The 17,108-nt window shown below is 42.1% G+C and overlaps 1 long non-coding RNA gene across 1 annotated transcript in view; it reads right to left on the minus strand.

Moving 5' to 3' along the window:
* Nucleotides 1-325: 325 nt before the first annotated feature.
* The window catches only part of LOC136872526 (uncharacterized), a 125,812-nt gene continuing 109,029 nt past the window's right edge, over nt 326-17,108 (minus strand). Inside the window, exon 5 of the long non-coding RNA XR_010859936.2 lies at nt 326-430. This is a non-coding gene — a long non-coding RNA (uncharacterized lncRNA). The remainder of the gene's footprint in view (nt 431-17,108) is intronic.

Below are 17,108 nucleotides of genomic sequence, written 5' to 3' on the forward strand. Positions count from 1 at the left end.
CAGTCATATTCCCTCCTTATTAAAAAAAAATTTTCTAACATGTTTTGTCATGTATCATCCTTTTCCCAAGCTGCCATTGCAGAGAACTAAAAAGCAAAAGAAAAAAACATTTTACTTACTTACTAGCTGTCCAAATTTTTGTATCAAAAAATTGGGACTTAGTTTTCTTCTTCAATTTTTAGGCCTACAGATTTCTCTCAATTTCTTCAGATTTAAAAAATAAAAACATGAGGAAGATCCAGGAATGAGAAGAAAAAAAGAATTAAAAGGAAAAAATTTCAAATTTATTTCAACAACAAAAAATACATGAAATTTTTAAAAAATTCTGTAATTTTGGCACAAAAAAATGCCTAAAAATATACCCTAAGTCCAACACCTCGTTTTAAGTGTCCAGCCCCAGCGTTGAAACTTCTATGAATCGCAGAGTGTCCTGTTCAAAAAAAAAAAAAAAAAAAAAAAAAAAACACAAAATTAAACTAGTTGGGACATGAAAACAAAAAGAAATCAAAGCAACCACACAAAATTCTGCATATTCTGTAAATCACTTTGCCTACAAAAACTACTTGCAAGGGACACCTTTGACCTTGAACGCTCGGAATCGCACAAAACCATGCTTAGAATAACAATCAAACAGTGGTGAGCTTCATTTCCATGCAAAACTCTGCACTTGTCTGCTAGCACCACTAGACGATGGCTTAGTGTAGCTGCACTAACCAGTGCTCCAGTTGCGTGAGTGGTATAGCTGCAGTACGTATTTGTTTCTTGGTGTGTTCGCAAGCGAGTTACTGTGTACAGTGCAGTGCAGTGATATGAAGAGAATTAATCCTACGCATGTGGTCCAAATATTAGGGACCAAGTTGCAATGTGCTGAATATGGAAATGACATCAGGGCCGAGAATATGGAGTTCGTGGATATATTAAATAACATAATTCAGAAATATAATGGTGATGACACAGAAATACACGATGTTATGCTGGATAGATATATGGATTTTGAAGGACAGGAGGAACCTGAATCTGAAGGTGGCTCTTCAAGCAGTACACGACATTCATCTCCAGAGCAACAGGAACAGTCAAGTCAAAGTGAGTATGAACTCTCTCCACCCTAAAAGATGAGGTCCAGTATATTAAGATATTGATGACAGCATACTAGAGAACATTTATGAGGACTATTACAATCGTGGCTTCAATTTCTATAGCAAACTAATGAAGCGCTATAAGTGCATCAAAAGTAAATCAAATTTCACATTAATTCTAAATTATGTGTCTAGGAAACAGGGAGCAGGTGCTCGTTTTGAAGGAAACAGACTGTCGCAATTACAAACTATAAAAGAGTATGTAATATCGCAATTTAATGGTACAAGGAGGTATGGATCTACAGTTCACTACTGGCATCTGCAGATGTTGGCACTAGAAGGGGCTAAAATGGTTGGCTTGGTCAATTTCAAAGCTTCCATTTTCTTTATCGACCATCTCAAGGCATATTACTACATTTGTCACATGTAAGGACATAGAAGACGATAATATTATACGTCAGAAGGCACAACAGTTTGTGGAAGAAGTTCATAACAGAGGAGAGAAAATTGATGTGGCTTTATCAATGGCAGGCAGACTAGCAAAGACGACGTACATCTGTTTTCAAGAGACACAAGGCACTTTCAGTCCAAATATTTTGAAGAAACTTGCAACAACCTGTCCACGAAACATTCATGTGGAGGCAAGCAAAAGTGGAAAAATGACTAAAGAACACATGAAATGTTTTCTAACTTAAGTCCTTGGCGAATATGTAGCAAATGAAAAGAGCCTATTGTGCAATTCCTGGGCAGGTCATACAGATCGTACCCTTCTAGATGCAAGTTTTCCAAACAAAGATGTTACACTGAAGATATTGCCACAGAAAACAACAAAATATTGCCAACCCCTTGATGTTTACTTCTTTTGGCAATATAAACTCTATTATCAGAAGGATTACTAATTTTGTAAGACTACACGGTATCAAACAAGTGATGGTACATGATCGTTATTTCATCGTGAAACTTCACTCTGTAATTTACAATGAAATTGTTGCACCTACGTATAAGCCTACGTTGCAATATGCTTGGCGAAAGCCAGGTTATAACATTGACATACCAACATCATCATTTGAAAATGTAATTAGTGTGGCTTTTGATATTGGACAGCATGAATGCGAAAATGATTTGGAATGTGATAACGTGGCTTTAGTGAGGTGTGCACATTGTTCTCTCCCACTTCATCGACATCCTGCATCTGCACTTTCAAGTGTGTGGTACTACTGTATATGTGTGTTTTGCGCTATTATAAGTACTGGCACGTAAACAAAGAAAACTGGATCTCTTTGTTTGGTGCTATATAAAAGCAGAGTGTTTCTGGCACTGCTGATTGAAAATGTAATGATACACTGATGCCATTAAATTACATATAATTTCCTTCCTATGGCATTGATATCTTGTTACTTTGTTTCTCTCTATTAAAATGTTACTTGAGGTAGAATGCAATGTTTTGCATGGAAATGACGCACACCACTGTTTTGTTTATGATGGCTTGTTATTCTAAGCATGGTTGCATGCGGTTCCGAGCGTTCGAGGTCAAAGGTGTCTCTTGTCAGTACTGAAAAGATAATATACATTTATCTAAAACACAAGTTCAGCAATACATTTTATACTCCTTTCCAAAAACATGACCTTGTTCATTTGCTGTGCCAGTAAAACAACAGACATGAGGATGACTCATTTTGAATGCCTTCAAAATATAACTCCACTGAACCTGTTAACTTGGGTTTGGAATGGCAGCACACTACCATCTAACAGTGCAAGCCATTCCTATCAAGACCACTACAGTACTTATTTGATAATTTCAACTCCTACTTCGTCTTAAGAAATGCCTAAGTTCACCTAGTAAAGGTTAGGGTTGTTTTATTTACTGGCAAGTAAATGAAAATGGATCTCTCCTTTAAGCGCTCTCTGTTTGGTGCTACATAAAAGCATCTGCATAAGGTTTAAATTCTCGTGCATTGTCAACTAAGCTATTATTAACCCTGGAGAGGGCATGTAAAAATAACCTGATGAGGAGGCGTACACGGTGTTATAGATCGGGTCAGGAAACAATAGCGCAAATTAAGAAAAATATATTTTTAATGTTACAAAACTAGTAAATAGCTTGTAAATAATGTTCGTAGAAATTTTAACAATGCAAAAATTGGATGTTAAACTACTGACGCTTATTCTGAGTCATCACTTGATTCCTGACTTTCCTGCCATGTGTTCTTTGCAGATATGTCGCTGGTATATACAACACCTAGTCTCGGTTTTTTTCAATTGCAGATGCTTCTAGATCTTGAGCAGCTGCAGAGAGCTGCTCTTCTTCAGGTAATCCTAACATTTGATGAATGTTCCTTTTCTGAAAGTCTTTTGATATCTCTTTCCCTATTTCTGTCGATGATGTGTTGGACTTCAGTATATACAAAGGCACTATTTTACACTAAATTAAAATAAAACGGACACATTCTTACAATATTAACTGAAAAAGTAAAATAAAACTTAAATCAAACAATTATACGACATGGGGTGTGCAGGAGTTTTAGACCGATTCCGTCAAGCAATGCATTCAGGCTGAATGAGGAGCGTGAGGGGTGAATTGTTTACGCACGCACATAGTGGACAAGTGCCCAAGGTACTGAGAGGATGGAAGCTAGTGGCCCGCTACGTTAAGAACTATAAACATTTATCTCTGAACCCGGTCAAAAAGACTGTGACGCGCCCTCTCAAGGGTTATTAATAATAATAATAATAATAATAATAATGTTACTTGCTTTATGTCCCACCAACTACTCTTGCAGCTTTTGGACATGCTGAGGTGCTAGAATTCAGTCCTTCAGGAGTTCGTTTACATGCCAGTAAATCTACCGACACGAGGCTGACTGTATTTCAGCCCTCGAATACCACCGGACAGAACCAGGATTGAACCTGCCAAGTTGGGGTCAGAAGGCCAGCGCCTCAACAGTCTGTGCCACTCAACCCGGCAACAAAACTAATAAAATGCAAAATTACGAACAAAACTAATAGCCACTGTCCTCTGATGCCCAGGTTCAATTCCCAGTACTGCCAGATATTTAAGAACGGCAGGGAGGCTGGTATGTGTTTTGAACTACTACTTGCAGCTCGACTCCATTTGAGGTATGTCTCAAAAGAGCTGCACCACCTCAGAATGAGGTGGCCAACATTCTCACTGGTTGGTCACCAAGACAGCTGTAGATTAAATCCTAGCTGATGAATATAAGATTTTCTTACTTCTCTGTGGTTTGGATTCCATAAAGAACTAAGCTAGCTTGCTTTCTCGAAATTACTCGCAGAATGAGAGTTAAAAATACTTACTGCAATACAACATCCCTTATTAACGGTCATCTACAACAAAAACCTAATACAAGTATTTTTAACTCTCATTCTGCGAGTAATTTCGAGAAAGCAAGCTAGCTTAGTTCTTTATGGAATCCAAACCACAGAGAAGTAAGAAAATCTTATATTCATCAGCTAGGATTTAATCTACAGCTGTCTTGGTGACCAACCAGTGAGAATGTTGGCCACTTGTTGCATCTCAAGAATTCAGAGAATTCTGCCCTCAAATTGTCCACCTTCTTGATCTTTAAAATCAGTTTTGGAATCTGATGTATCAAGATGACTCTGCCTTTGCCACCAACACTTGGGGTTTAACAGTATATGCTATTTCTGCCTAGCTGCATCACTTCACTGCCACTACGTTATGAAGATCAAGCCCAGTAATTTGACATCTCTTCTAACAGAAAATTGCCCATACCTTGCTATTTGGTTAACATCAATATAGACAAGAAGTTATATTTTAAGAATCACTACTAACCCATTCACGATATCAGTTAGATATTAACTACATTTAGAGAAGCCTATAATGCTCTCCTAATCTGCCATAGTGAATTAATCTTCAGTTAGTGCAAATGAACAAGGTCATAACAGAGAGAGAAAGCTAATGTATTGCATGGCTATCTATTAGTTAATCATTGAGTAATGACATTATTTTGAGACAAGACTTCAATGGAGTTCTCATCACTTGATGATTAGCAAATTCTTGTATGATGCAAGATGCCCATTCCCCATTCAATAAAATAATTCGTACCTTATATTATGTACAAATTCACACTAACAATTTTGTGCATTGACAATAATTAGTGAAACAAAAATATATCTTAGAAATGTTCTGTTGTAATTAATTTGCTTGGGATGAACAAAAACATTTTATAATATTAATTAAAAACTTGAAACTATTTCTCTATATTTTTAAGATCAGGTATTTTCCACAGAATCACAAAATTGAGTCCATGTTAAAAATGGAATGTATTGTGGTGAAAAAGGCATTCTTCAACATGTCTATTTTTGTAAATTCAACCCCATGAATGAATTAATGGATTGCGAGGCATACTAATGTGATTTTGCAAGACAGGAAAGTTTCAGCCAAGAGCAACTTGCCTTGATGCATATTTCATTGGCAAGCAATTCCTTCCAAACCATCTGTACAACTGCTAGTTAATGGGGAATGGATGGACTTGCTCAAAGAACTTTCAAGAGATTTGGACTCCATTGTAGTTAGGGGTTTAATAACAATTATTCTTATTAAGTAGCTTAGATAATATAATGTGATGTACAGAATTCACTGCTAATCATAATTATTATAGGCCTACTTTTGGTGATATCCGTTAAAAGTGTTGTTCAACTATATCTCCAATGCATTCAGCCAGTTTTACTTGTACATAGGTAAGCATTAATCAGCTTCACACAGAGTGTGGATAGGAACTAAGCTGGATCTCATTAAGTTCATTATCAACAAATCAACAGTTTTTCATCTTTCTTAATTATTAATTATTTTCTTCTACAGTGAATCAGCTTCCCGCTATGGCACCGTGACTGACTAACATTGCACATTCCAGTCAGTAAGCATTAACTATTAATAGCCTTCCTGTTGTGTCAGTACAAGAAACACTGATGCATCATAATGTAATAGAATGGGAACAACTAAGTGTACAAATATTCATCAAAGTAAGGAAGCTAAGGAGAGAGATATTTTTTATTTCATACTTCCTTGTCTAATCGCAACAATATGTAATAAACTGTGTTTATCCTAAGTTTATGTTTCTATCCTCTTCCTAGCTTCCTGTGTCCTGATGAATGGCTCATCAAAGAAGACAAGATGCTACAACAGACATGGCCAACTTCCTCACAACAGTCAAGCACATTCCATCATTTAACACAGACTAATATACACTGTACTTTTATTAAGTTTGGACTAGTGGTTTCAACTGCAGTAAGATGAATGTTAAGCATAAAAAATAATTTTTGACATTTTCGATAGTGAAGCTATACACCTCAATTTTAGGCGTACCCAGATATGTAAAGTCATGGAAATTCACATTTTGGTCTTTCACTTTTTCTTAATAGAGTAAGCTTTCTTTCGGAATGTTCCTGCAACTAAAGTGTATTTTAAATAGCTACATAAATATGGTGATATCACTGCCACTCCCCGACAGCAGTCAATTAACATTCTATTTCCAAAAGTGACATATTTTCAAACCTTTTTAGTATGCTTTCCTCAGGAGCTGTAAGAGCTAGAGCAATCAAACTCTGTGTACTTCTTTAAATGCCAAAACACAACAAGGGAGGCTTGCAGAAAACATATCTTTCCCTAAAAGTATAAGTTGTATGGCACTAAATGAAAATCCACAGCCTGTTTCCAGTCATTTGACCGGGTCAGGAATGGAATGAATGAAGCCCCTATCTAGTGACGAGGACAGGAATTGTACCGGCTGCCGAAGCCTGTCTGTTGCACTCCTCTGGGGCAATGATGAATGACTGACAAATGAAATTAAATTGGAGAGTGTTGCAGGAATGAAAGATGACAGGGAAAACTGGAGTACCCGGAGAAAAATCTGTCCCGCCTCCACTTTGTCCAGCACAAATCTCACATGGAGCGACCGGGATTTGAACCACGGAACCCAGAGGTGAGAGGCCGGCATGCTGCTGCCTGAGCCACAGAGGCTCTTGTATGGCACTAATCACTCTGAATTATTTAATAACCAGTGTTATTAACTTACACAAAAATAATTATGACTCCAAAAGAAATGAAAATTGTACCTGAAGTTGTGGTAGAAATTTGACATGTTGCCATCTGCATCTCTGTTGATGAACTCAGGGAGACAGATAGCTGGCATTAAGCACGCATTTTGCTCTAGCTGCAAGCTGTGACTGCTGATAATATCAATACTGTGATCATAGCGACAGGACCTCCAGTTTTACCTGGAGTCTGAACCACACAGACAAAATCTTTCATTTCAAATATCCCAAATGCATTCAAACCATAGCACCTTCATTAGAAGAACATGACAAATTTACTTGGCAATCACCTCAATGTACCGGTATGATGATAATGTTGGCAAGAGTGCATGGAATTTTTTTTCTAAAATAATATAATTTCCAATACAATCCCAGAGGAACTCAAAACAAGCTTCCACAAAGAATGCATCTTGCAATTTTTATTATCATTCTTCATGGTGTGGCTTACTGTAGTCACGTCCTAGTTTGTGAACCATGGGCAATGGCCGAGTGGCCTAGTAAGTAGTCCTGAGAGTCAGGATACCATTTCCTATGGAATAGGAGTGGGCATCTCAGACATATCCCGAGTCATGGCCCTCCTTGAGCTCAGGTGGCTAGGACTATACAATCCATGGGTGGTCACTAACCTGTTAGAGGAGAGATTCTCAATGGGACTATGTGCAACTAGGGTAGCGTCCTGTTTACATATTTTTTACCAAACACGCTGAGAACATTCTAAGCAAGCCTTCGAGCTATGGGAGTAAAGAAGTCCACTTCCATTTGACAGGTAAGGAACTCCTTGAAAACAACTTACAAACAAAATGGAATTCAATGGGGAGCTATCAATATTGTAATGGTTATGGCGTCTGCCATGCCAACTCGCTACACGCCGGGGGCGTCACCGTATCGGCCCCACCCCCCTTACGCTCGAGCGCGCCATTCACGAGCAACACTTAAAAGTGCTCGGCCGGCCCTCTCGCCTCCGTCTGCGGTCCCACAGCAGAGAACGACGGAAATTACTCGACTATCAATCTGGAGTCTTCCATCTCACGAGGTTCCTGGATACATCTAGCATCCAGACTGTTCCAGAAGGGTTGGCGCAGCTATATAAGAGAGTATCAGTGAGAGTTAGTGAGAGAGTGAGTGAGCGAGATTGAGTTCGCTGGTGTGAGTTATCGAAGAGCGCAGTCAGTGATAGCCTGGGATGAGATGTCAGCCTGTTGGAGCCGAGGACTCGTTGTTGTTTCCCTGATGTGTGTGTGCGTCCCTTGAGGCCGGCTGCTGGAGGAGAACCTGGAGTGTTCTAGAGCAGCACGAAGGGAACACTGAATGCCGACATGAGCGGGCTGCGAACGGGTTTCGACAGATTGAGTGAACAGCGCATACTATCCCGACCTGCGAGACTGACGTGTAGGCTGTGGACCTTGACAGCGCTAACGAGTGTAACTGAGTGGCTGAGGGAGTGTAGTGTAAATAATCGATGACTCTGTATGTGTGTGTGTGTGTGTGTGTGTCATTGTAGATGGAACATGAGAAACTGAGGAAGAGAGAGAGCGCGCGAACCGTGTAATCTCGGCTATCGTCTGTGTGTGTGTAAATCTGTAATTGTAGTGCTTAGTTAATAAATCTTAGAAACAGGTTGCTACCAGGTTCTGTACTCATTTATTCATTTATTTACCCCACCAACACGTTACAACTGGCGTCAGAAGTGGGATGGACAAGTGTGACAAACTAGTGGATAAATGCTTACGTAAAAACTGGTGTCAGAATCGAGTACCTGGTAGCGAATTTTGTAGTCAACAGAAATTTCTACTAGTAAAATGAATTCCGAACAGCTCCAGATTTTTCTAAGCAAGTTTAGTGAACTTGAAAATAAAATTTTATCTGGTTATGGCGAACTTCGTTAATGAACTGAGATCTGAGCGAAGATCAAACCCGGACCAATTGAAAACAGACTCAAGTGAAGGGAAGAGCGAGCAGCTAAAGTCAGAAAACGAAGTGCGCTCTCTCAAAACCGAGGTCGACGATGATGTGCGGGACGACAATGAACTCAACGAGAAGCGGTCCGAAGAGATGCCCGCTGTTGTGGAGTCCGGAGTTCGAGGCCCAGTGGTGGAAGCGAGTGCGCTGCATGCGAAAACGATGGCTGTGGACGCACGAATGAATCCTGCTAGCAGCGACGGCGGCTTCACCATCATGAAGTTGGAAACTCCACGGGACGACAGGATTACTTCCAAGAGAACATGCCAGACCCAGTTCGAGACCGGATTGACGTCCAAGAAGAGTGCCGAATACCTGATCGCCAGACTACGTGTATAACGCAGCCCCCAGCCAAGTTCGACCTACGAGGAGGTTATGGGAGTGCTTGACACACGCTGCGTTGTCCACCAACCGAGAAACACCTACAGAGTCCAGTTGCAGGAGAGGAGTCAGCGCACAGATATAATGCTGCGGATAATTGATGCCGAGATCGAGCGACTAGGCGACGTGATTGTGGAAGAGTTATCGCGCGGTGACACCAAGCTCGAAGCGGCTGACGCCTGTGATAAACTACGTGGCGCTGAGATCCATCCAGGGAGGACAATCGGCAAGAAACAGAACTACGAAGAGGCTCTGACGATGGCCCATGAGACAGAGGCAGCGACTGCAATGGCACGGCTGGAGGGACCCCTACTAGGAGACGGAGCAGCAATGGAAGACAAACCGATGACCAACGAACAAGGATGCCACCTGACCAGGACACTTGTTCTGGCACAGAGCTGCGTGCCGGTACGAACATCAAATTCCACATCCCGCACAAAAAGGAAATTCAGCAGGGCTAAATCTGGGGCGAGCAAACCAGTGCCGGGCATCGCACCAGAGGACTCCAAAGGTGCTCAAGCCTTGAAAGTGGACGCGGGTGTGGATGAAAGGAAAACCACCGAAGTTCCGACTGCCACACGAAGACTTGCTGATCATTATCAAAGGGAACGAGGACACCGTCGACCGGACCCAGCGGATCCCCCATGGGAAGGTGGTGGGAGCAAACCGTATTACAGCGTATCGTAGAGCAGCTCAGGACAAACAGCCTTAAGGAGGGGGCAATGTAATGGTTATGGCGTCTGCCATGCCAACTCGCTACGCGCCGGGGGCGTCACCATATCGGCCCCACCCCCCTTATGCTCGAGTGCGCCAATCACGAGCAACACTTAAAAAATGCTAGGCCGGCCCTCTTGCCTCCGTACGCAGTCCCAAAGCAGAGGACGACAGAAATTACTCGACTATCAATCTGGAGTCTTCCATCTCGCGAGGTTCCTGGATACATCTAGCATCCAGACTGTTCCAGAAGGGTCGGCGCAGCTATATAAGACAGTGAGTGTCAGTGAGAGTTAGTGAGAGAGTGAGTGAGCGCGATTGAGTTCGCTGGTGTGAGTTACCAAAGAGCGCAGTCAGTGATAGCCTGAGCTGAGATGTCAGCCTGATGGAGTATCTGCCTCTTGGAGCCGAGGACTCGTTGTTTCCCTGATGTGTGTGTGCGTCCCTTGAGGCCAGCTGCTGGAGGAGAACCTGTAGTGTTCTAGAACAGCGCGAAGGGAACACTGAATGCCGACGTGAGCGGACTGCGAACGGGGTTAGACGGATTGAGTGAACAGCGTATACTATCCCGACCTGCGAGACTGACGTGTAGGCTGTGGACCGTGACAGCGCTACTGTGTGTGTGTGCGCGCGCGTGTCTCTCTCTCTCTCTCTCTCTCTCTCTCTCTCTCTCTCTCTCTCTCATTGTAGATGGAACATGAGAAACTGAGGAAGAGAGAGAGAGAGAGAGCATGAACCCTGTAAGTGTATAAGTTGCAATCTCGGCTATCGTCTGTGTGTGTGGAAATCTGTAACTGTAGTGCTTAGTTAATAAATCTTAGAAATAGGTTGCTACCAGGTTCTGCACGCATTTATTTAGTTATTTACCCCGCCAACATGTTACAATATTAATGGTGCTTATGGAAGTTTCTTTTTTTTTTTACAACTTTACGTTGCACTGACACAGATAAGTCTTATGGTGATGATGGGATATGAAAATGCCAGGGGCGTATTCTCCTTGAATGCAAGGCATTCATTGCATGCGTTATGATAACACAAAGAACTGTCTGATTTACGATTTTAGGTTGTTTCAGGTCAAATATTAACGATTCCATCTCTCAGAAGTTCAAAAGGTCCGCGCAACTGTACTAGTTCCGTTGCTTGATTACGTGTGGTGCTGGTGTAGTCTCGCCGTCTACTCCACTCTCGGAAGAAAGAGACAGCAAATGTAGGAGTTACGGACATAAGGCATTCAATCTTAAAATTGCATTCAGTGGCAGACGTAGTTCTGAAACCCTCCGAACGATTTCGCTGCAATTGAAACTTGGTCAGAATTTGTCACCCCATACCTGTGCTACCCTCTGCCATCTGTTAGCAACTTGGAGAAGTCGACATGTTTACAGCAAACGGGACACACAGATTACCCCCCAGCGAGAACCCAACGTGACGAAACTGACCAATGCCACTGGGGTGACTTACCTCCAGTGCTTGAGTTGTGGCTAACTAGTGAGTTAATTCATTGTGTGTTTTGCTGATTAGTGAGTTCATTCTGTGTGTGCTGTTCCTGTGCTATTCGTCGTTTTCGGTGTTTTATTATATTTTGCGCACATGTGGTATTAACGATGGATGAGTCTAAAACGGATATAATTGTAAATCAGTTTGAAAAGCCATTTACTGGCCGTTTGTTTGATGAAAAGATGCAAATAGTTAAAGCCGCGAGACCTCTACCTTCCCTCGTAAATTTCTTCTTCTTCTTAATCTGCTTACCCTCCAGGGTTGGCTTTTCCCTCGGACTCAGCGAGGAATCCCTCCTCTACCGCCTCAAGGGCAGTGTCCTGGAGCTTCAGACTCTGGGTCGGGGGATACAACTAGGGAGGATGACCAGTACCTCGCCCAGGCTGCCTCACCTACTATGCTGAACAGGGGCATTGCGGGGGATGGGAAGATTGGAAGGGATAGACAAGGAAGAGGGAAGGAAGCGGCCGTGGCCTGAAGTTAGGTACCATCGCGGCATTTGCCTAGAGGAGAAGTGGGAAACCACGGAAAACCACTTCGAGGATGGCTGAGGTGGGAATCGAACCCACCTCTACTCAGTTGACCTCCCGAGGCTGAGTGGACCCCGTTCCAGCCCTCGTACCACTTTTCAAATTTCGTGACAGAGCCGGGAAGCGAACCCGGGCCTCCGGGAGTGGCAGCTAATTACACTAACTACTACACCACAGAGGCGGACCCTCGTAAATTTAAAAACAGAAAAGCAAGAATTGTGTACGCACGTTCAATCCAGAAACTTACAGTAAAACTGTTTGGCTCGAGTTCACCTACATGTAATTAGGGTGAGTAGAATTGAAATTTACTTAATACATTGTGTTAACTGCATGGTTACTAGTTGCATGCCTCAGTGGAGATTCCAGGATACGCCACTGGAAAATGCTAGGAATGGGAAAGAAGCGACCGTGGCCTTAATTAAGGACAGCCCCAGCATTTGCCTGGTGAGAAAATAGGAAACCACCGAAAACTCCCTTCAGGGTTGCTGACGGTGGGGTTCGAACCCACTATTTGCCGAATAAAAGCTGATAGCCATGTGACCCAAACCACACAGCCACTTGCTCGGTGCTTATATAAGAAAGAAAGTAGAACTGGTTGAGTCAGCAGAAAGGATGCGACTGGATTAGGAGTTAATGTTATTCAGGTTAAGGGAGATAGCACAGAAGAGATAGGAGATTATAAAGTGTTCTTAATGGGTGTTAAGAAAGGAAGGACACAGTGTGGGATAAGCGAGTACTATTGCAGGAATACTATTGCATACAACATAGTTTCTATAAGGCAAGTAAATAAGCAAATGATGTGGTTAGATTTAGCAGTTGGAGGAATTACGATCCACCCATGTGAGGGTGCATATGAAGATCAAGTTAACAAGTTTCATGAAGCACTGAGTGACATCGTAGCTGGGGAGAATTGTCTCAGTCTATTCACCATATGAGAGTACAGATGAAGATGTAGCTGATAAGTTCTATGAAGCGTTGGGTGTCGAGGTCAACAGGAAGGATAGAATACTGCTAACAGGTGATTTCAATGCAAGAGTTAAGAGTTGGAAATACAACTGAAGAATATGAGAAGGTGATGGGTAAATGTGGGGAAGATATCGTCCCCACTCTGGCAAACTAACAAATGTGCGAATTGTCAAAAATTAGGAGAGCTGAAAGAAGTTGTGATTACTCATGTCAAATCAATTTTTACATTTAATGACTGGTTTTATGAGTTAGCCATATAGAACAAGATGCAGATGTGAGACTTTGTCAGAGGGTAGACATTATAAAAATAACGAAATCTAAACCAAAACTTTAGAACTATAGGTTCCCTGGTTCGTCACTTTCGCTAGTTTGCCATAGTGGGGATGATATGGAATCTAACAGGAATAGGCATCACTTCCTGGACTTCCTGCTAGTATGGAATTAGCAGTTACAAATACATTCTTCAAGTCTAAGCTATTCACCACTACATATGGGAGAGTAGAGGCACCAGATCCATAATAGAGTATATCATAACCAACTTTGAATTCAGTATATCTGTTAGGAATGTGTGGGATTCTGGGAATATTTCTGCAGTAAACTATCTCTAGGCCTAGAATAAAGCGAAATCTTCCTGAAGACGAATAGGGATAAAAAATATCCAGGACAAGGAAAATAGACAGAAATATATGTTCATAAGTGAAAAGTTCTAAACAATAGACAGTAAGCAGGTTCAGGATACAGAAGGAAAGAGAATGGGTGCCATACAGGGATGATGTAGTAGAAATAGCAAGGCAACGCCTAGGAACAATTATGTGCAAAGATGGGGAAAAAAACAAACATCTTGGTGGAATGATGATGTGAGGGCAGCTTGTAAAGGTGAAAAGAAGGTGTATCAGAAATGGCTTCAAACAAGGACTGATGGAGGCAGAGAATTGTATGTAGATGGAAGAAACAGAATGAAACAAATAATTGTTGAATCCAAGAAGTGATGGGAAGATTTTGGTAATAACCTGGAAAGGGTAGGTCAGGCATCAGGTAAACCTTTCTGGACAGTAAGGAAGAATCAATGAAGCAGGTAGCCAAGCCGTAGGTGCAACCATATTGGATGGGTATCTGTCGAGAGACCAGACTAACGAATGGTTCATCGAAAGTGGAGTAGCAGCCTTTAGGAAGTTTCAAGGGCAGTAGTCTACATGATTGAATGATGTGGTCTTGTAATAATACTTGACATGGCTTACCTGTGTTGATACTGCTACACGGCTGAAAGCAGCGGGGAAATTACAGCCATAACTAACTCTCAAGGATGTGCAACTCTCTGTATGAATGATATACTGATAATATTCTGGAGGTAAAATAGTCCCCCATTCAGATCTCTGGGTGGGGACTACACGAGACGGGGCAATCATCAAGAAGACGGATACTGATATTCTGCGAGTCGGAGCGTGGAATGTTAGAACTTGGAATCGTTGCAGTGGGTTAGAGAATCTGACGAAATGGAAATGGCGTATGGCTTTTAATGCCCGGAGTGTCCAAGGACAAGTTCAGCTTGCCAGATCCACGTCTTTTGATTTGACGCTCGTAGGCGACCCGCGCGTTGTGATGAGGATGAAATGCTAGTTTTTTGCTAGTTGTTTTACATCGCACCAACACAGATAGGTCTTACGGCGACGATGGAACAGGAAAGAGCTAGGAGTGGGAAGGAAGCGGCCGTGGCCTTAATTAAGTGCCTCGTGTGAAAATGGGAAACCACGGAAAACCATTTTCAGGGGAGGATGAAATGATGATGAAGAAAAGCTTATACACCCAACCCCCATGCCAGCGAAATTAACCAATTATGGTTAAAATTCCCGGCCCTGCTGGGAATTAAACCCAGGACCCCTGTGACCAACGGATACTGATATTCTGCGAGTCGGAGCGTGGAATGTTAGAACTTGGAATCGTTGCGGTGGGTTAGAGAATCTGACGAAATGGAAATGGCGTATGGCTTTTAATGCCCGGAGTGTCCAAGGACAAGTTCAGCTTGCCAGATCCACGTCTTTTGATTTGACGCTCGTAGGCGACCCGCGCGTTGTGATGAGGATGAAATGCTAGTTTTTTGCTAGTTGTTTTACATCGCACCAACACAGATAGGTCTTACGGCGACGATGGAACAGGAAAGAGCTAGGAGTGGGAAGGAAGCGGCCGTGGCCTTAATTAAGTGCCTCGTGTGAAAATGGGAAACCACGGAAAACCATTTTCAGGGGAGGATGAAATGATGATGAAGAAAAGCTTATACACCCAACCCCCATGCCAGCGAAATTAACCAATTATGGTTAAAATTCCCGGCCCTGCTGGGAATTAAACCCAGGACCCCTGTGACCAACGGATACTGATATTCTGCGAGTCGGAGCGTGGAATGTTAGAACTTGGAATCGTTGCGGTGGGTTAGAGAATCTGACGAAATGGAAATGGCGTATGGCTTTTAATGCCCGGAGTGTCCAAGGACAAGTTCAGCTTGCCAGATCCACGTCTTTTGATTTGACGCTCGTAGGCGACCCGCGCGTTGTGATGAGGATGAAATGCTAGTTTTTTGCTAGTTGTTTTACATCGCACCAACACAGATAGGTCTTACGGCGACGATGGAACAGGAAAGAGCTAGGAGTGGGAAGGAAGCGGCCGTGGCCTTAATTAAGTGCCTCGTGTGAAAATGGGAAACCACGGAAAACCATTTTCAGGGGAGGATGAAATGATGATGAAGAAAAGCTTATACACCCAACCCCCATGCCAGCGAAATTAACCAATTATGGTTAAAATTCCCGGCCCTGCTGGGAATTAAACCCAGGACCCCTGTGACCAAAGGCCAGCTCGCTAATCATTTAACCATGGAGCTGGGCTAGAGAATCTGACAAGGGAAATGGATAGATTTAAGTTAGATATAGTAGGTATAAGTGAAGTACGTTAGCAGGAAGAGCAGGATTTTTGGTCAGGTGACTACATAATAATCAACACAACATCAGAAAGGGGAAATGCAGGAGTTGGTTTAATAATGAATAAGGAAATAGGGCAGCAGGTAAGTTACTATGACCAGCATAGTGACAGGATTATTGTTGCACAAACATACACGAAGCCAATGCCCACCACAATAGTAAAGATCTATATGCCTACTAATTCAGCAGATGATGAAATCGAAAGAATACAAGGCAGAGATTCAGAAACCAGATGTTGGATTGCAAAACTTTCCCAGGAGCAGGCGTGGACTGTGACCACAACTTGTTGGTCATGAATTGCCATCTGAAGTCAAAAATATTGAAGAAAGGAAGGAATGCAAGGAGATGGGATCTAGACGTGTTGAAAGAAAAGAGTGTGATGGATTGTTTCAAGAAACATGTAATACAAAGTGAAAATGAAAAGGCTGAAGGAAACAAAGTAGAGGAAGAATGGGCAGTTGTGAAGAACGAGATCAACTAAAAATCAATGGATAACTCGGGAGATACTAGACCTGATTGACGAACAACAAGAGTACAAGAATACAAAAAATGAGGAGAGCAGAAAAGAATACAGTCGAATAAAGAATTTAGTAGATAGAAAGTGCAGGTCAGCTAAGGAAGAACGGCTGAAGAAGAAGTGCAAGGATATTAAAGGTTGTATGGTCCTCGGAAAGGTAGGTGCTGCATAAAGGGAAATCAAAGAAACCTTTGGAAAACGACTTCTAGGGAAAGAAGACAAGTCAGGAAGATGGCAGTAACATATCCAACAGTTATTGGATGCGCTAGCGAGTGGTTGGCTGTTCCAAGAGCTCTGTATCATCTCAGTGATAAAGTAGTTAATAGTTGTAGAAATTTAGCAAATTTTGTGTGTGTGTGATACATTTAGTTCCACGAATATTGGTGTTCAGTGTTTGTTTGTAGTAACCTGCGATTAGTGTTATTTATTT

This window comes from Anabrus simplex, chromosome 4 (genome assembly GCF_040414725.1).
Source record: "Anabrus simplex isolate iqAnaSimp1 chromosome 4, ASM4041472v1, whole genome shotgun sequence".
Taxonomy (NCBI): Eukaryota; Metazoa; Arthropoda; class Insecta; order Orthoptera; family Tettigoniidae; genus Anabrus; species Anabrus simplex.